The sequence below is a fragment of the Salarias fasciatus genome, chromosome 12 (assembly GCF_902148845.1).
Source record: "Salarias fasciatus chromosome 12, fSalaFa1.1, whole genome shotgun sequence".
NCBI classification, from domain to species: Eukaryota; Metazoa; Chordata; class Actinopteri; order Blenniiformes; family Blenniidae; genus Salarias; species Salarias fasciatus.
Window position 1 is genome coordinate 12,544,917 of NC_043756.1, and position 20,960 is coordinate 12,565,876.

The 20,960-nt window shown below is 44.1% G+C and overlaps 1 pseudogene; it reads left to right on the top strand.

Annotated features, from left to right (window-relative positions):
* Window positions 1–2,320: 2,320 nt before the first annotated feature.
* On the top strand, window positions 2,321–20,457 carry LOC115397777 (collagen type IV alpha-3-binding protein-like; annotated as a pseudogene).
* Window positions 20,458–20,960: the final 503 nt, after the last annotated feature.

The window sequence follows — 20,960 nt, forward strand, 5'->3', positions numbered from 1 at the left end:
CCTTATATGAGCCCGGCTCAGATAAGCAAATTGTATCCCCTCCTCCGGCTCATGAGGAGAAACCCAGATCAGAGTAAACCGAACAACTCAGCTGTCTACCGTTCATGTCTCTACATGTTTTCAAAACAGTAACGAAAGTAATTTTGGCGCCACTTCCGCATACGTCACGCAAAAAGGAGGTCAGATGTTTTTCCATAGGATTGTGAAGGACGAGGTCCCGCCTATTCTGTTTTGATTGGTTAATATGATTTTTCAGAACGAGTAGGAGCCAATCAGAAGCAGAGTAGGGCGGGTCATGATGCTGCCTCAGTAGTATTTGTAATATTAACGATTCTCATCTCGATTCTATGCAACAAACGTTTCTTTCTGATTGTGTAACTTCAGACAGCACTGTGTTCACTGAACCGAGCTGGACTGAATTGAATTGAACAGTTTCATTGTGATTATTATCACTATAAAGTGTTAAAAAAAACACAGAAATTATACACATAATAAAGATATGAAAATACAAATGTGTATTCAGTAAACAAATGGGCTCTTTAGATATGAGAGGCCTTGCCGAATCTTGGGTATAGTTATCCATGCTCATAGTAATATTCACGAAAATGTGTAAGTTTTGTCATAATTTGATTGATGCAAATCTAGAAGCTGAATTCAGTTTGTGACTATAAACACATGTATCAACTTGACAAGCTGCTCAGTTCACTAGAGGAATATTTTTTTCTGAAAAGCACCAGTTTTCACAAACCTGCAGTACTGTTTTTTAACAAATATATATCAACTTTTCTTTCATTTATTCAAATTCAAAGCAACAACCAGGTACACAGACTGAAACTGCTTTGACAAAGTAACACCAACAGTCAGTGTAGGACAAGTTACTTTTAAAAAGTAATTTAACTGTTTCTGTGTGATGACGTCATGTAGAACTCTCCTGACTGAGTTGGCAACAATGTATCGTTTTAAAAAGAGGCATGATCTAATTGACCAAGATATGCAAACTATATGCAAATCAGATGATGACGTCACTTGGAACGTTCCTGGCTGAGGAGTTAGCAACAATGTATTGTTTGATAGCGATGTTAAAAAAACAACAGAATAATGTGCATAATATTTAGTTTAATTACTAAGCATTTAATCTAAATTTTATCATTATTCAAATTATGCACTTTCATTTAAATTGTTATGATATTGTAATATATAAACTTATTATTCATTTCAGTTAAGCTTTATTTATAGTGCCAAGCAAAATACAATCATTTCTAGGCACTTTTACAGATAAAACACAACAGTTCCACATGAGCAAGCATAAGTGACTGGTGAAAGGAAAAACTCCCTTCTAAAAGGTAGAAACCTTCCTTATAAAGGCTGGGGTGGGGACTACAGGAGAGAGAGGGCACACACAGGTTAGTAGCTTTCATGGTCTCATGAGACAGGTGCCATACCTTCTCATGACTTCACAAATATTAGAAATTATTCATTTAATCATTGCTGATCCATATTCCAACAACTGACAATGGGGACAGGTTCCCAGTTACAGTGACAATCCGGACAGGGATCAACTTCAATTTATACATGCCAGAGATTGGTGAAACGTGTTTCCAAACTTTGTGTTGTTTCAACATAGCCATTTATACTAAAAGTCCATGCAAATTTATTTAATTAAAAACCTGACTGATAATGATTACAAAGAGAGAGAGAGGAGAGAGAGAGAGAGAGAGAGAGAGAGAGGTGGAGAGAGTGTGTGTGTGTGTGTGTGTGTGTGTTCTCGTATTTCTATCCTTGTTGGGGCCAAATGTCCCCACAAGGATAGCAAAACCTGAACGACGTGCCTTGTGGGGACCTTTTTCCGGTCCTAAGTAGGAGAAACGTGTTTTCTTGACCATGTTGTTGTTACTGAAAAAGTAAAAGTGCAAAAACATTTCTTTAGTTAGGCTTGTTGTGGTGTGGGTTAGGGTTAGGGTAGGGTCAGGGTTAGGGGCTAGACATGAATGGGAGTCAATGGACGGTCCCCACAAGGGTAGAAATACGAGACTGTGTGTGTGTGTGTGTGTGTGTGTGGTGTGTGTGTGTGTGTGTGTGTGTGTGTGTGTGTGTGTGTGTGTGTGTGTGTGTGTGTGTGTGTGGCCCGTCCCCTCTACGCAGCAGGTACACAGTGAAGCGTGGCTGTAGCTCCTCCCCCTCCGACCCGACTGAACGCAGGCTAGTACTCCGTCCTCTGCTACAGCTAACTGAACTGCGGAACCACAGCGGCGGCTCCAGCCCGCTGCCCCTCATCTTTCCATGGGAGTTCAGGTGTCGCGTTCACACGGATCCTCTCTTCTTCTCCGTTTTCTTTTCAACCGACTGCCGCTGATACTGCAGAGGACACCCGTCACAAGTCGGAAGTTGTGCTGGAGCGAGCTAGTCGCGTCGTTTGACAGCTAACGCTAACTAAGTTAGCTAGTCTCATTGGTATTCGAGAGCAGTTTCAAAACAAAGCCCGCAAAACGGAGGAACTGAGAGCCAGCTGATCCCAAACAGCCCGATCCAGACGAGCTAGCTCGGTTCAAGTCCTAAGATAGGTTACGCTCTCCTGCTGCTTTTTGACCCTCATTTATTGCCTAATTAACATCATTTTGCCGACGTGGGGCTAACTTTAAAAGACTGTCAGCTGGTTTGTCACGTCTGAACGGTGATCTAATCCACAGCTAGCGCTCGGCTGCTGTTGAATACAATCAGGTTGAAGTTTTCCTTTAAACTTGGATTCAAATGTCCGAAAAGAGTTCCTCATCGGATGAGGATGTGGACCCGGAATCCGGCCAGCCCGTGGAGCTCGGAGGCATCTTGAGCAAGGTAACTTTAGGTGAACTAGGTTCAGTGTTTGCTCCAAAATATCATGTATGAGACGCTGTAAAACCACAGCTCGTCTAAAAGTTGCTTTAACATCACTAGTAAGATTCATCAGATGACTTTATTGCTACATGTATTAAAAAATGTGTTGATTTGATTCTACAGCTGAGTGTTTACTGTCCCTCTTGTTTGTTTACAGTGGACAAATTACATCCATGGGTGGCAGGACCGATGGGTGGTGTTGAAAAACAATACTCTGAGTTACTACAAGTCTGAGGATGAGCGGGTACGGCTGCAGGGGGTCCCTGTGCCTCAGCAAGGCTGTCATCACAGTAAGCGTTCACCCTGGCAAGGAATGGACATCACTCCTCTGCTGTCTGATGCACAAATAGAAAGCACAGCGAGCTTTTTGCACCTGTTCAGCATTTCAGTGAGCAAGTCCGGGAACCAGGAGATACTTCCTGAAGGAGAATATTTTAATCCTGCTGTCTTTATCATTGGCACAGCCTTAGACGTATTGACTTCACTGTGATTGTGGGGTAAACATTAACTTGTAATGAGACTGTTATTATGAGCATAAATAGGAGTGAAACCGGTGGGTTTTTTTGCACACAAAGGCTGTCATGGCACAGCGGTTTTATGAGAGTGCTCCCAAGCCTTTACCTCTCTTCCTATTATTGCATACCTGAAACTGGTGTTGTCCTCAGTTCTAGATCGAAACGCTGACCACAAACTGCTGTAGAGATTGGAGCTACAATCGTATGCGGGCCCCATGTTAGAGAGATAAGCTGAAATCCCACACCCTGGTTAAATATTCACTGCTCTCTGAGCATGCCGGCACTAAGTACAGAGGCCAAACAAATGGTTTTACCGTGATTTCTTGAGTTTTGGGCAGTAGGATCATATAAATCACACCTGGATTTAAACCATAACCAATTTTTTACTCGGTGACAGTGTTTGTGTCAACTATTTTTTGCAGCTTCACACAGCAGTTGGTATTTTTATATTGTGTCTTAGTAACCTCAGAGTGAACAGTTTTATTGCACATACTGGCTAATAGGAGTGGAGTGACCAGCCCGCCCAGCCTCTTCTCCCTCCCTGTCATTTCCTAAAGATCCAAAGCCAGTTCAGTCCGAGGAGACTGTGCTATGAGGGCCCAGGAATGCAGAAACAAGCCCCTGCTTCTTTTCTTGCCTAATATTAGTCTGTTACACACTGTATCTACTGCATGAGACTAGACTACAAGCCCAACATTCAGGAACTGTTGCTGTCTGCATTCCTACTGCAGGCCAAGGTTCATTATCTAAAAATCACGCCAGTTCAAGCTCCTTTTTGTGCATGAATTATAGTCAGCATTTGTTGTGCCTGTTATTTTTCTTCATTTCAATACAATCCTGTATACACGAACACACTGCTTTTAAAGTGTTTTCAATGTGGCACCTTGCAGGAGAACTTCAGTCTTTGTGCTGCCGCAGTTATCAGTGTTTAACTGGTAATCTCCTCTTTCCTAACTCTGAAGATTTCACTGTCCTTTACTCTGGAAAGAAAAAGCCAATGCCATGGGTATAATGCAGTGCTGACGCAAGGGTTTAGAGAATGTTCTTGTCCGAAAGAAAACGTTATAAACGTGATTGTAAAGCAGGAGGTTTATGGTCTGTGCCTGATACAGCACAATAATAAGAGAGGCTGGATTTCTCTGACCATTCCCCATCACGCCTCGATGCACTTGAGGTTACATTGTACTCTCTTCTAAGTGAGCTATTAGGACTGGAGGGCATTTTTTTTTCCTGCACCTGTCTGAGTTGAAACATTTGTATTAGGATTTTGGTCACCATCACAGACAATAAATCTCTGCATTTTAACTCGTTTGATGCCCCACCAGGAAGAATCTGCTGTATAAAGTCATACGTGGTGATGGCACTGAGTGTTCAGAGCTGGAGTGTATGTTTCCTTTGTCAGGGGCAGTAAATAAGTAACCACATGAGAGTCATTCAGCAAATGAAATTAAACCTGGCCAACATACGGTTAAGTCAGCTGACAGCAGCTGTATCCATTATTCTGCTATCGAGAACAATGGGGAGGAAACACACAGACTCCAGCCAACTGCGTCTTATTTCTCATTTCGAACTCTTGCGGGGTAGATCTCTTCTCAGTCGGGTCCAAATTCCTATCTCAGAGGAAACGGGGGAATTCTTTGTTGCACGTGTTTGGGTGCCTAAGGCGGTCAGTGGCTGGAGCTGGGTGCGGTGCGCTGCGGAACAGGGGAGTGCAACAGTTGAAACATTGGGGTCAGAAGTAGATGGAGAGGTTACGATGACCCAGGCTGCTGGAGCGGTCGGTGTTTTCGCGCTCGCACAGCTTCAACGCGGTCATTTGGGAGGCGCGACTGCAGACACAAAATCAGTTTTCAATTAAAATTCCAGTTAATCGTGAGGCATCTGCTTGCCTCGAGCCCGTATGTGTCCAGAATATGTCGCTGCCAGGCAGCCAGTGTCATTCAGAGCGGATTTCTAGCAGGACTTAGTTCCAGTGGTGGAAAATGTATTGCATTTAATGTATTTTTTCTGACATTCATGTGTTTGTTTGAATTATTGGGATTCCCTGACCTCACTTATAAGTTTTCACGAGGCTTCTTTCTCCTTTCTGTTCAGCCTCACGAGTTTGACGAGTGCCGTTTTGACATCAGCGTGAACGACAGTGTTTGGTACCTCCGAGCCGAGGACCCTGAGCACAGACTCCAGTGGATCGACTCGATAGAACTACACAAGGTGAGTGTTTTCTTTCCAATACTGATTTAAGGCTTTCTGCGAGCTTCTCCTTGACATCTCTGTTCCGCTTGTCATGTAGACTTCCGATGGATTACGTGTATTTGTAGGAATTATGCTTCTAAAGCGAAGAATCAGAACAAATCTTCTCATGTTACATTGTGTCAGCGTCTTAGTCCTTAATAAATCCTTGTTTTGGGGTTTTTTTTTCTAATCATCCACTAAAACTGTCGGGCGGTATTATTCACATTTTTTTAAGTATTCGGGTTTAATTTCAGGCCATTTTCGAGGCTCACAGGAGCTAATCTGTTTTGTTCTGTGAGCTGGGTGTGGCTGCTCCAGGATTTGGAGTCACACACATACACACTCACAGCACTTCACTCTGGGAATTTGAGGAATCTTAGGAGTGAGGTGTTGAGGTGGGGGTATCCCCTGTCATCAGATAGTAGGCAGCTGCTGACTGTGAAAGGACACAGTGTGTGTAATGCGTGGCTTCTCACCATAAATGCGCAATGCAACAGATTGAATGTGGCTCAGGTTGTGTTTAGGTTTGTTTCTGCTCTTTGTTGGTGTCTTATTAGTTGAGGAGTTGAGTGTTTATGTCAGGCTTTTTCTTTTCACGATCGAGTTTTATCTTAACGTTTATTCAGATAAGTGTCAAGTGAAACCCATACAGTGGATCCTGTTCTGAATGTGTTGCAGCCTGAGGACCCAAATACCTTGATTCAATATTGAGTTTGTCTCATGCGCATTTCAGATTCTCTGAATTGTTTGATGAGTTCACTTATCGTAGACACTGGCATTGAGATCTTGTTTCCTGTTACAGGCCGCAATATTTCTCAGTTGTTTTAAAAGTTTTTTTTTTTTTAACCTGTGCTTATCTTATTTCTGAGAAACTCAGCTTCTCCTAAAATCCCCTTTATTTACCGTAGTTCTCACTGATCTGTTGCCAGTTCCATTGCAACAGTTTCAGATAGTATCACTTTTAGCCTTTTGTTGCTCCGTTACAGTGTTTTTTAGAAATTTTCCATGGGATTATGAAATGTCAGATTTTTTTCCACCTGCGTAAGTGTTCAATTGCAAATGAGGCTTGCAAATTATTATTGATATTGATGTTTCCTGAATCACTTCCCTGTGATTGTTTGCTGTGCTTTTCCACTGAGATGAGGCCGTTGGTTCTGCTGAGTGTTTAAAGCGTGAGTGCGACTGACCGCAGGTCTTTAGTCCATTAACGATGGTGTGAGAGTATTTTAGGGTTAGGTTTGCGTTGTGACCTAAAGTAACCTCTGAAAGCTTAATGCAGCTCCACCTGCAGTATACTGCTGCAGGCGGCGTGTCAGATGGACACAGGAGGACCTGCGAGGTGTGTCTTTCACCACCGCATTGTCACTGAGGACGGCAGTAATCAGTCTGTCCTGTCCACATGAATACGGCCTGTGGGTTTTTTTTTTTTCTTTCTTGATGTTGAAAATAAATGTATTGTCAAATGTGGGAACATGAACATTGAGGCATGGAGAATATTTTTCCATCTTACTGAAGAAAGCGTATGTTTTTGTTCAGATTGCGAGTCACTTTTTTTAGAGTTGTTGCAGAAATACATGTTGTTTTCGACTGGATTAGCATCAGCTTCCATCTGCTGTAAATATGCTTTAATTTGGGATTCGAAAGTCATGATTACAGCTTTTAAATCCACTTTGTATTTTCATTTTTACAAATACATACATGTGTCATTTGCTTTTCTGTAATAACAAATTAGGTTTGTTGGGGGAGAAATGTTTTTGTGCAGGCCCAGTTATATTTTTATGCGTGGATGTGTTTGTGTTGGCGGTGGGAGAAGTCTTGCTGAATGTAGGGATGCTTTTTTTTTTTTTTTTTTTTTAAGTCTTGTTCTCACGGAAACATAAGTTTAAGAGGAGGGTGCATCTAGATAGAAGAATTCAGATTGACAGTGCTTTACAAAAATGTAGAGGAAATATATTGAAACAGAGCGAGGTGTTTGTCCACTGGCTACTTAAACAAACCAGCATGGGGTCGTTCTCATCTCTGGTGCACTTCTGATTGGATGCTTCCTGCTACCGGCTCCTCGATCTGGGTCTTTCCTGGACTGAGACAGAGCCGTGCTTCTCGTTCCCTGGATGATCTGGAGACAGGATCACAGGAGGTCAGAGAGATGGCGGCTTTCTGTCTGTTTGCACTGATGACTTCGGCTGATCATCACTCGGGCATGTCGGATGTTGGCATAGAGCAGTCTGAATCCGGTGATGTTGAGATGAACGTCTGATTAGAAGAGAGGTCCTCACAGCTTGTGACAGAAGCATGTTGAAGTTCGCCACAGATTCAGGGCTGAAAGGCGAGAGAAAGATTCACTTCCCCTTTCCAGGGTTTCAACGGGGCCTGACATGAAAACATTTTGTGACACAGTACTTCAGTTTCTCCATGAGTCAGGAAATATCTTCTTTTCAGGACCTCAGAACCAGTCTTACCTCAGTATGTCGAAGGAGCCTGAATGACGGCGTTCGTGTTGCTGGGTGTGTAGACAAAACATTGGGTAACATCTCTGTCAGCTCCTGCTCTGTTGTTTTTGGCCACATCAGTCCTTCCCATTCTGACTTGCCTGGTGGTAGATTCCCCTCATCTTGAGAAAGAGCTTGTTGCATTTCATATTTCTCTCGTTTTTTTAGACTTCTTCTGCATCCTTGTTTGTTTATTCTGCCCGTTGTGGACGAGCCTCCCTGAGCTCTGAATTTAATCGGACTCAGAGGGTCGATGTGGGAGGAGAGAGGGGAAAGCCCCTGTTTGCAGTCTTGCTCTTCTGCCCCGCCCTCATTAAACTCAAGAGTGCAGTCAGTCGGATATCAGTAAGTCAGAACAAGAAGAGTCCAACAGGACGAGATCAGAGGATCCAGGCAAACGTTTTTGCGTCCCTCCCACTCTCAGCCTCTCTCTCTCTCTCTCTCCCTCCCTCTCTCCCTCTCTTCTGTCATTATAAACAGTAGGCGGCTTTCCTCGCCTTTTTTATTGGTTCATTACACAAACAGCCCCAGACAGTCCACATCTCTCTCTCTCTCTCCCTTTGATGCATGCACTCATCGTTCTTTTGAGCCCGTTCTCTCTTTCCTTACTCTCCCTCGCAAACACAACCAGCCATGGCTGCTTGCCCTGTGACGGATGCCGCACATAAAGACGTCCAAGACGAAAAGGTCTCCCATGTCAGGGTGTGTGATCTGTTTCATGCATGTATGCAGCAAGGGTGGAGGATGTGTGTGTGTCTGTGTGTGTCTGCCTCTGTGAGCCCGTGTGTGTGTGTGTGTGTGTGTGTGTGTGCTGCAGAGGAACCGACTGAAAGCAGACTCTGCTGCCTGCCTTCGCTCTGCCGAGGACTCCGCTCTCCCCTCCGACGCTGCGTCTTCGGCTTCAAGGAGCAGCCTCTCCTTTTCTCCTCCGGTCGCTGTGGAGCAAATTACTACTTTTTCCTCTTCCTACCTTTTTGCTTTTCTTGCTGCAGCTTTCTTCAATCTAGATGAGTTGAGCCGACCCCGTTTGGCATATCTTCCCCACCTCCCCTTTGTCTCAAAGTGAGGTGTGTCCAGGGAAATGCGAATTGTGGATTTAAGCTTGTGACTCTGTCAGGTTGGGGGAGCGCCGCCGGGCCATGCTGGGGCCAGAAAACCGCCAGGACTGCAGCAGTGTCCTGCTCTGCTTTGGCTGCTGGAATGGCCGAATGGTGGGCTTATAGCATGTCGGCATGCTGCTTGCTCACTTTTATTAATCGCTGTTTAATTTCCCTGCTCTTATTGTGATATGAATGAAACTGCACATGACCCGTTTTTGCCACACGCTGCATATGTTTTATTCCTTTCTGCAATTTTCCACTTTGATTCCATCTTCTCACCACCTTTTATTATTAAACACCCCTGAACGTCAGTCCTCGTCATCACCGCTATCCGACGGTGAAGCTTTTAGTGCATGGCTGTGTGCAGAGGTGGATTTTTTTTCTCCAGCAGAAGCTTTCAGATGTTACTGTAGGCGGTCACCTCTCATTATCATTAAAAATCCTCAAGGAGCCCGTTGTTGTTGCGCGTGTGGGTGTTCGGTTTGCATGGTTGTCACGCAGCTGACCAGGTGCATAAAGATGGCACAACCTGCTGTGGTCACAGCTTTGGTCCAGGTCTACAGTCTTGGTGAGAAAACTGGAGAAACAGTGGAAGCCGTTTCAAGTCGAGTTGCACAAGTTTGGGTTTCATTGCTTAAAAAGCAGGAAGTCAGGAGTATGATGCTAGGTTGAGGTTTGTTTTTGCAACACAATTCAGTCACTTATCTTGTGGATACAGGAGCAGCAGAGGGTTTGACTACAAAGGGAGCGGCTGCATCATGCATTTCAATCAAAATATAAATCGGAAGTTTAAGTTGTTCAGAAATATTGGCCATAAATAGGGTTCCAGGTATGATTTTCTCATAATTATTACACTTTTGATAAATGCATGTCATGTGTTATTGCTTGTAGTTTTTGTGTCCTTAAGGTCCTCAAATCTGGTCTTGTAGTCAACTAATAGTTGAATAAAAAGTTATAAATAGAACCAGCTATAATTCCACATTTAGTGAAAAGTGAGTGTTTGTTACAGCCAAAACCTGCACAGATGAAAATACAGTTATGGAATCGTTTATAAGAGCTGTAAAGAAATGCCGTCCTTGTTGCTGTCAGAACATCGATGTTTGTGGAGGCTTGCTGCAGCCGGAGGGCTTCGTAGACGTCAAGTCTCAGCCGTCATTGGCCTCTGCAAAACGACCGACGCAAAATAAACATCCAGGGCATCCTGGTCTGCTACTTGCTTCTGATTTCAAGTGGAAAATGCAACGATGTCTCATATTTTATTGATTTTTTTTTTTCTCTCTGCACTGTGACCAGTCACAGTCCCATGACAACAGGAAAAAAAAGAAGAAAAAAAACCTGTTGTTTTGTTTATGTAACCAACAGTTATGTGGACTTCAGCCTCTCGGCGTGTGTCAGCTCTCAATAATTGAGTTCTCGCTCTTTGCATCATAAAATGGCACTTCATTGGTTTCAACAGCCTGTAAGTGTTAATCGCAGCTTTTAATGAAGACACGCTGCAGTTGCTGTCAGTCTGTTCACATTGAGTTCTGTTAAATTTTAAACTGGGTTGGGTAAATGTGTTAATAATAAATAAGATCTATTTGTATTTGTTACACCTGGATGAGTGGGAGGGAAGGGTTAACTCCGATCGACACTGATGAGTGTGAACACTGGGGTCCTGTTTTGTGTTGGTCTGTCGGTGAGCAGTTGTGCCCTCAGCTCCTGAGCTGTTCGCCAGCGTTTCGTGTCGATCTGTCACACTGGTGCGAGCGTTGAAAGATCCTGAGAGGAAGAGAGGAATGTACGTGTTCTCTCTCTCTCTCTCTCTCTTTCTCTCTCTCGAGGTTGTCACCTGACTCCCTCTCTCCAGACTGCTCACTGTTCTGGAGAAATTCCTACGCTCGCCAGTGTGGTCAACAGAAGCAACTTTCAGCCTCTTGTTACATTTTTGTAATGAAGAGGAAAGTTCGGCGCACCGCCATGACTAAACCCAAGCAAATAGCGTCACAGTCATTAAACCGGTCCTGACTCATATAAACAATTCAGTGAGCTTTGTGATCAGTGTGTGTGTGGCTTGTATTGTGTCATACATTTTCTGCTATCTCACTGTAATATCAAAGATTGTTTGACACTGTATCGTTAAAATTCTGTCATTTTGCGGAGAAGGCAGGCCATACATCTCATACTGTTCTCTCTACTTTCCTTCAAAATTCACCGTAACCCGACTCCGTGCACGTTAGGCCGTGCTGCCATTTCCTCTCAGTGCTTCCCAGCTGTGGTGGCTGGGCTGAGTCGTGATGTGTCCCCTCGCTGTGTGGGTGTCGGCCCCGCTCAGATCCATCTCCCAGCATTACTCACTGCGCGGATTGATCCCACTGTCTAGTTTTGACAAGCCTTCTTGTTGCATCGCAGGTTGTTCAGCATTCTATATGATCTTTCTGATCTTTTTTTTTTTTTTTTTTTTTTTTGTCTGTTTGGTTTTGTCTCCTTCCTCTCCGGGTCTCCTCCCGCCTCAGGCCGAGTCTGGTTACGGTTCAGAAACAAGTCTGAGGCGTCATGGTTCCATGTTGTCTCTCACCTCAGCAGCCAGTGCCTTGTCTTCCACGTCCACGTCCTCCTTCAAGGTAAATACCGTCACCAGCAGCGAGTGGATTTGGATATGTTGTCTGATGTAAACATTAAAACAATGATGAATATTTCCTGTGGTGTTTTTTTTTTTGTTTTTTTTTTTGTGCGGTTGCTGTTCAATCTGTTTTACTTCTGCTTCCCTCCGCACAGAAGGGCCACCGGTTGCGTGAGAAGCTTGCAGAAATGGAAACCTTCCGGGACATTCTGTGCAGACAAGTGGACACCCTGCAGAAGTACTTCGATAACTGCGCCGATGCCGTTTCCAAAGACGAATTTCAGAGAGACCGAGGTACGGGACAGCCTCTGAACGCCAGCAGGCCGTTTAGCGTGACAATTTTGAAATGTTGAATGTGTATTTTAGATGAATAAAGCAGCGTGGAGGAAGTCGGCCTGACATTTACTGGCACGGAAAGCATTCCAGTCTGTGCATCTGAACTGGTTTGATGTAGCATGAGAATTGAATCTGAGTGGTAAGACCATTGAGAAGGGAAATAAAAATCAATATCCACTTACAGCTGGTTTGCGGGTTGTTTACAACTCCCTTGCAGATCCTCTCTGTAGTCTCTGGATTTACTTTCTTAGGGAGGTGAAAGAATTGATTCTCTAGCAAATATTGTTTGCAGTTTTTGTGCCAAAATCCTGTGCATTGTATTTGTAGGAGATTTAAAGAACCCAGAATAAAAATTCAGCAGAGAAGTGTTGCTTTCAGTGTCTTTAAAACGCTTTGTAACATTTAAGAAGTTAAGATCCTTAAAACCAAAGAATTTTCCAAGCCTTTTTGACACATTTTACTTATGAGATTGTTTGCTTATGCTGTTCTTCTAGGGAATTTTCAGGAAACTCAGCAGAGAAAAGCCTCAGAGCCAAATAGAGATGTTATAGATATGAGGCGAGAAACTGTTTCGATACGAATGATCCATGTAAATTTCTCAGCTAGCAGCAGTTTTTATTGATTTTAGGCATCCTGCAGAGTCAGTGAAAAGATTTCAACAAGTTGAGCTAAGGCCGATGTTTTTCTTTTTCACCTGTAGTAGAGGAAGACGAGGATGACTTTCCTTCCTCCACAAGACCCGACGGCGAATTTAATCACAACAACAATGGCAGCAAAGAGAATGTGAGTCTTCACTTCACTGGGTCGTTTCAGTCTGTCTACAGCAAAACGGGCTTTTTGTTTCTCTGGCAAAGCGCAATCATTCATGTGTCTTCAAGTCACTTTTTATTTATTTATTTTTTTGTTCTTCTTTCCGTTCGCGTCAGTGTTTTCCCCCGCAAGTCCCAAAGGAATGAACGAATAGACTTCAAAGGTGAAGCCATCACCTTCAAGGCCACGACGGCGGGCATCCTGTCCACGCTGTCCCACTGCATCGAGCTGATGGTCAAACGAGAGGACAGCTGGCAGAAGAGACTGGACAAGGTACGGCCCGGGCGCCGCTGCGATTATTGCGCAACGTCACTCGCGGCGTGTGAAGCGTGGGCCGTCTGAGCGGGCGTGGCGCTGCTGGAGGAAGTTAATAGCTGCTGTCATTTACTTTCAGGACTTGATCTATCTGTGAAGAGTTGAGGTGAAACAGGGTTGATGCCTGTGAAGAACAGCTGTTGCATTATTTAGTGTTAAAAAGAGGATTTGTTTTGGAGGACAGACAGAATACAGCGGTGGTGGTGATGTTGGTTCAGATCTGCTTCTTTGTTGTTGAAGCTGTTGTGTGGTTCTTTGTGATTCGCATCTGTGTCATGTCAAGTGGTTTCTTGTATTTTATTATTGTTTGCTCTCTTTATGTTTTCCTGGGTTCCTACTGGAAAAAAAAGCCTTTGGTCAGATTTAAGTCTTAATTTATCTCCCTTGAATTAACGTGAATGTAAAACATTTTTATTCAGCCAAATAAAAGCAAGACAGTTTTCTAAATCACAGAATTTACAGGTCCAAAATGGATTACAACTTATCTGACACAAATGCTAAGTTTATTAAAAAGGCATTTGGCTCAATTATTCATGAATAAAATTTAACATATTCTTTTTATGGCTTAAGTCCTAATCAATGCAAATTTTTGATATGTATAAATATATATTCCAAAAGTTTTTGGAATCTGTGTGACACTGATCCGTCGCTCCTTTCACTGACGTACACAGAGTGATCTGTGTCTTTAAAGATTCGCTCTGCATACTTGAATCCTCATTAACCCAGCTGATGCTGTCAACCAGTTTTGTTTCTTTTCTTTTTCTTTTTTTCTTTTTTTAACCCCCGTGTGCAAAGGCGTGCTGCCTCACCCTGAAACTTCCAAACGCCGGGAACTATTTTCAGTCAGGTAGACTGCCGGAGTGAAAATAACCTCAGTGTTATCAGCATTACCTCAGGAATAGCAGTGTTTTCTTATCTCGCTCAGGTTTAGCTCCGCATGTGGAGTAAGGAAATAGGAATTGTAAATCTTTAGCGAGCACACACTGGAAGGACTCAACACAATTCCCTGGACTTTGCACACAGAGCAGCCTTAGAAAAATGACTGCCCGGACTTCATGGTCCAGCTTGTGGAAGCCGTCGCTGCAACCGGAGGACGGATCTGCTCAAATGGCAGACGCAGAAATGGATTCCTTTACAGAGCTGCAGCCTCTTCTTTAAGTAGGTCTCAGTCCGCCGACAGCAGGATCCCCTCCTGTTTATCTTGTGGCTGGTTCGCTCTGTCCACACCTTCCTTTATACGTTCAGCTTCAGTCCTCGTTTCTGCCACGTTTGCATCTATTTAAGTGTTTTTGGGGGGTTTATACTTCTCAAACCACAATTTCATTATTTCTTCTTTTTACTGCAGTGATTAATCTCTCTTTGTGCGTAGTGGGGTTTAAGTGTAGCCCGCATAGAAAATTCTCCAGTTACATTTTCTCATGAGAGGACAGAAATACTGATGACTTTGCTGTTTCTGCTCATTTCAAGTACTTTAATGTTGAAAGAGGTACCTGTTAACTGGAAGATAATCCTCCCAGTTTAGCTCCCTATTGTTGCACTGACAGCCTGTTGTTTTGTCGGTCTTTGGTGTGGAGTTGGAAGGTATTTTCCTCGAGGAGGAAATGGTACATCGGGCTCTCGGAGCAGCACTGACGACATCACACCGCGTCTCACAGGCTCATAGCTGACAGCATCATGGGTGTGTTTGAATTAAAAATGAGGTGCGATTGTGGACGTTGTCATTTTCTTGAAAGCAGATTATGGTAATCGGATGATCACTCAAAAGAAACCAGTTTGCACGTTGTTGTGGGCAATGTTTAACAGGAATGTTAACATGTGTCTGCATAAAGCTGTGGCGGTGAATGAATGTGCACGTGGTCTTTTTATGAGACCCATAATGTTTAGTTCCAAGTGTTTTTTTTTTTTCAAGGTGAATGATGGCTGTTGGTTCTTTTCATAGTAACTCAGAATAGTGGTTTTCAGGTGGAGTAGGAATGTCCGTCTTCGAGCTGGATTAGACTCTTTGTCAAGCCACATGTTTGCCACTTGGGGCTCCTCTTACTCTGTGTAGATTTGTGAAATTAAAAACCCACCGAGCGAAGCCTGAACAGTTTTTTGGGAGGGGTTTAACAAAGTTTCCTGAAATGAACCACTGCTTGTGTTTCCTTTGTGTACAGGAGCTGGAGGAAGAGGAGGAGGGTCGAAGACGCCTACAAGTCAGCTGTGAATGAACTGAAGAAGAAGTCACACTATGGAGGACCTGATTATGAGGCAACGATGAGATTCTGTGTTTTAAATCGGTTTGAAAAGTTTCTCAAATGACAAAGAAAACACTTTGTCCCGAACTTGATTTTCAAAATAACTGCATATTTAGACTTTTTTTTTTTTTTTTTTTTTTTTTTTTTTTTTTATGGTTTTGTTCTCTGCCTCTTCGCAGGAGGGGCCCAACAGCCTGATCAATGAAGATGAATTCTTTGGACGCGGTGGAAGCTGCACTAGACAGACAAGACAAGAATAGAAGAGCAGGTGTGACTGAAATCTGATCAGCAGTATTGATTCTTCCATCTCCATCGGTCTGATTACAGTTTCAGCAGTTTACTCAAGGCGCTGGTGCCTTCGTTCTGTAGTTTCTCTCTCGTGATGCCACTCCTGCACTGTTTGTCCCTCAGAGCCAGTCGGAGAAGGTCAGGATACCTCGACTAACTCCAGTCCCCTCCGAACGATGTCTACTCCACCATCGGCACGCACCGATTTGCCAGCAAGGTACGTCGGCTCGCTTCTTAGATTGTTTCTACTCTACATTTTAACCGCTAATTTCCTTTTCTCGTGGTTGCAAGGCTGCCTCTCCTGTCTGTGCCTTCGGTGTCGTTTTGCAACAGCTCAGCGCTTCATGTTCAAATACTATATTGCATCCATGCTAAGTTAAAAACATAAACCGCTGATTGGTGGCGCCAGAAGATGAGCTTACGTAACGTCCCTCTGATGCGAAGCTCCCTGAGCAGACTTTGACTGTGTCTCCGATCTGCTGCCTCCTTCTGCTCTGTTCTTTCCTGCTTTCTCTGCCGGACCCCCTCGCTCTCCGCTGCGCAGGCCCCATAGCCACTCTTCCTCCTGTCCTCCGTTGAGCTAGTCAGCGCGTCAGATGACATTCACAGATTCAGCGCTCAGGTACTGTGCTTGTGTGTCGGCCGGGAGAGGGGGGGCATGCGGATGCCGACGTCCCGCTTTTTTCACGGCGGTCAGAAAGCATGAGGCCGTCCGTCTACTAACATCATGCTCCAGGATTTAAAAAAAATGAATTTCTCTGGATTCTCAAGGAGTTTTTGACCAGAGTTTGTGCAATGATGGACTGGGATAAAAACAAAGAAAAACCCGATGGATCAGATATGAGACTCCTGGAGCGATCAGGTTGTCATCAGAAGTTGATGTAATGTTGCATGACTGCTGGAATCCAGTGCAACCTTTCTGTTTCTACCCTCACATTACCCTTTCCTTCCACAGCATGAGCAGGACATGTATCCAGACTGGCTTTGCTCCGTCTTTGTTCTGCATTACTGCGATGTTAAATAACAGCACGAAGCGGGGAAGAAAAGTTTTATAGATTTTTTTTTTTTTTTTTTTTTTTTTTTTTTCCGTTCCGGCTCAGAGACTGCTATGTTTGCTAGAGGGGGAAAGGCTATTCTATGTTATCACATCCTCCGTGATAAAATGCCAGCGCCATGAGTCCATTACTCAGGATATTAATTATTAATCTTACAGTCAGCATCCCAAAATGCACGTTTTCAACTTTTGCCCCTGGAGGAAGCCCTGTTTCGAACGCGTGCCTTCACATGGGCAGCAGATCGCCAGCCTCTGACGCGGAGTCCATCCATATCTGTCCCATCTCTTAGGTGGAGGAGATGGTGCAGAATCACATGACGTACTCTCTTCAGGATGTGGGTGGAGATGCCAACTGGCAGCTGGTAATAGAAGAAGGAGAGATGAAGGTGAGCGAGGAGGAGAGAAGCTGCCCATGAATCACTTCCCTCCACGCCGAGCTGTGAATATTGAAACATCAGTCACTGCTTTGAAGGCAGCAGATTTGAATGTGGTCGTGGTTCGAGGGAAAAGTCATTCAAAAAAAATAAATCCATTCAAGTTTAGTGGAATCCAGTGAGGCTGTGAAAATGCCTGTAGTCCTGAATCCGCCTCTGTGTCACAGGTGTACAGGAGAGAGGTGGAGGAGAAACGGCATCGTCCTGGATCCTCTCAAAGCTACGCACGCCGTCAAGGGGGTGACGGACACGAGGTCTGCCACTACTTCGGGGACACATCCGTCAGGCTGGACTGGGAGAGTGAGTCCTCTGCCGTCTTATGAACTCCGCCTGACCTCCTCTGTCCGACTGCAACAACCTCCTGAACTCGGCCTCTCTCCCTCAGCCACTATTGAAAACTTCAACGTCGTGGAAAGCCTCTCTGATATGCCATCATTGTTTACCAAAACACACAAGGTAAATCGTCTGTGGCGGCGCCGGAACAGCGGGTCACTGATTTCAGGAGGATCGGCCGCTGAACGTGTCGTGTTGTGTTGCAGAGAGTCTGGCCTGCGTCCCAGCGGGACGTCCTCTACCTGTCGGCCATCAGGAAGATCCTGGCCACGAACGAGAAACGATCCCGACACGTGGCTGGTGTGCACTTCTCCGTGGACCACGACAACGCTCAGGTAACATCGGTGTTCTGGGTTATTAATTTTTTTTTTTTTGTGTTAATTCACAGCCATATCTAAATCAACTAAATCAAAATCGACTGTAAAGGTTGATACACTTATAAGACCTAAAGTGGAGAACGAAAGGTGACTTTTTTAACGGTACGCTCATATTTTTTAGATGTATATTTTCACGCATAAATTTCTTTTAACACAAAACATTTCAGTGAGTGTAAGAGCCACTTACTCTTCAGTGCTTCCATATATTCATACACACTTTTGCATCGTCGGCAGCATCCAGCTGATTAAAGTTTAAGCAGAACAGACATCTCACTGTAAATACGAGCTCCTTTAAAAGCTTTTTAATGGGGAAAAAGAGAAGAAATCTCCATTTCAGGCTAATTAGCCTGCATCTCTCTGTCCATTTAACTACAGATATTTCAGATCATTTGCATGTTCATTGTGCTTTCAGCCCACGGTGCGCTGCGTCCGTGCCAAAATCAATGTTGCCATGATCTGCCAAACGCTGGTCAGCCCACCAGAGGGGGATAAAGAGATAAGCAGAGACAACATCCTCTGCAAGATCACCTATGTTGCCAATGGTAAGCGCCGCTCCTGCGTCGAGGGTTTCATATTTCAGGTTTATGCCTGAGGCAGACAGAAGTATCGGAATCAATATTTCTTTAATCTCTTCAAAAGAACCTCAGTGTGAAGATTCATCCTGCTCTGAACGCCAGAACCACAGAAACACAAGGAGATAAGGAGTACATGTATTCTTTGAATGTTCAAGATATCTAGGGGGAGTTCTAGTCATGAGCCGTGTGGATGTAAGATCATGTTAACCTGCAGTAACTCAGGTTGATTAACACGTCCGACTGACAGTCTGTTGTAGAGCTGATAGCCGAGAGCAGAACTGGCAGATCTGTTGTTGTATGTTTGTAATCTGAGTCCAGACTTGAGCCGTTCGTCCTCCATTCACTCCAGATTGTAGCATGAAGTGACTCTGCAGGGGGATCTTCAGTCACTAGAGGCCGTGGGAGTTCATCTGAGAAAAAGATTCTTATCGTCCCGTCTCTCCAGAGGGTCCCTGTTACTGTTTGTGCTGGACCGCCACAGTTTTAAGATTCCCAACTCATGCTGTTCAAGTGTCACTGTCCTATGTGTTTTATTCCGTTCTGACCAAACAAATAATAAATCAATATTTTTTCTGATTTAAATATGTAAGGTGTGTTGGTACAATTGAAACGTTGATGAGGAAAAACAAAGAAAGACAGGATTAACAGTTAAATATTAAAGAAAAATCAAAGCAGAATTTATCCATAAAAAAAACAGATAAAACAAAATTCTAAATGAAAAGACACCGATATAAAAGTAATCAAGTAATGTAAAGAAATCCTTCTCGAACAGGACGGTTTGGAGGTGGGAGGCTCATGGATTTGTTGGACCGGACATGTTTCTGTAGCTTCGTCACACCCGATTCAAATAGATGAAGTGTCGGGGAGACGTGTTGCTGCAGGAGGAGGAGGATGGACTCTATACATTTACAATCCAAATTAAGGAAGCAGCAGCTCAGACGTCCAGCTGCAGCTGCGGTCTGTCTTGTGTCGAAGCAGAAACTGTTTGGCCGTCTGCTGCGGTGTGTCTTTCCACAGTGGGGGATGAAATGATGAAACAGCAAAAATAACATAAGATGAATTTCCTTTCAACAGTAAAAATGCTTCTGTTTTGTCTGTGAAGCAGAAGTGATTTAGTTTGTGAGGTGTAGAAAGTGATTCACTCTGAGTTTCCATTCAGATTCACGTGATGTTCATTCTCTCGGGCCTCTTCCTGTGCCGAAGCAGTCATTCCCTTCTGGCTGAGTTGTAATCAGTACTGACAGGCCTGTGATGATTCTCTGTTTTCGTGTGGCTGCAGTAAACCCCGGTGGCTGGGCTCCAGCCTCGGTCCTCAGAGCTGTGGCCAAGAGAGAGTACCCCAAGTTCCTGAAGCGCTTCACCTCCTACGTCCAGGAGAAGACTGCTGGGAAGCCCATCCTCTTCTGAACACAAACAGGTATTTTGGAAAATATGACTATTTCTCAGACATTCTCAACATAGAAATAGCGTTCCTCTATGAATTCAGTTTGAGCTTTGAATAAGATCGGGACTCCAGATTCTGGTGTCTTCATCCTGAGCGGTCTGTCGTTTCAGGCTCGCCTGCAGGAGGCGCCGCGTCACTCCGTGTTGAACGTGCCCTTAACGACTACAAGACTTCCTCCTCCTGTCAAGTCAGAATGTGTTTTTAAGGACCACCATATCACCGGGCCGTCCCGATGGACTGCTCCTCCTGACTGGTTTTACGGCTTTAACGCGTCCAGATGTCGTCCCAGCCGGACCGCCTGCTGGCGAAGGGCACATTTGTATGTAAATTGAAAAAATTTCCTACGTAGTTTTGGAATTGTTACCGATTATTTGCTTTTTTTTTTTTTTTTTTTGTAAATTGTTTTGTACATTTCTTATGATTCCATACTTTTGACTTTCTTGGTTGGCTTTAATCACTAGTATTACAGCTGCTTGTGTTGCTGCTGCTGCTACAGTAACTAACACGAGAGAAGAAAGTAGACATTTACAGGAAAAAGCTCCGATGAGGTGTTGTACACTATCTCCTCTTTGTTGCCTTCTGCTGTCCCCCTCGTGATGATGATCCTGTCTGCAGTTTCGACCGGGGGCGACGGGGGTCAGAGCCTAAAGCTTTGAGATCTTTATATTCTAGATTGTTATAAAGTCGCACCGTGGACACAATGTATTGTACAGCAGAGAAAACGGAGCGAGTTTTCAGTTAGTTTACCGATGTGAGAAATGTGAATTGACTGTTAAAAGACTTGAATGGAGGACAGAGGCGGGCTGAAGAAATGCAGAGTGGGAAATGAAGAGTCCAGCAGACACCCTGGGTGACGATTTCAGCTTCGGCCTCGAACAAGGAGTCCTCTCTGTCCTTGAGAGACAAGTGGATGCTTTTCTACACCCAAGGATTCTCTCCATCACCTGC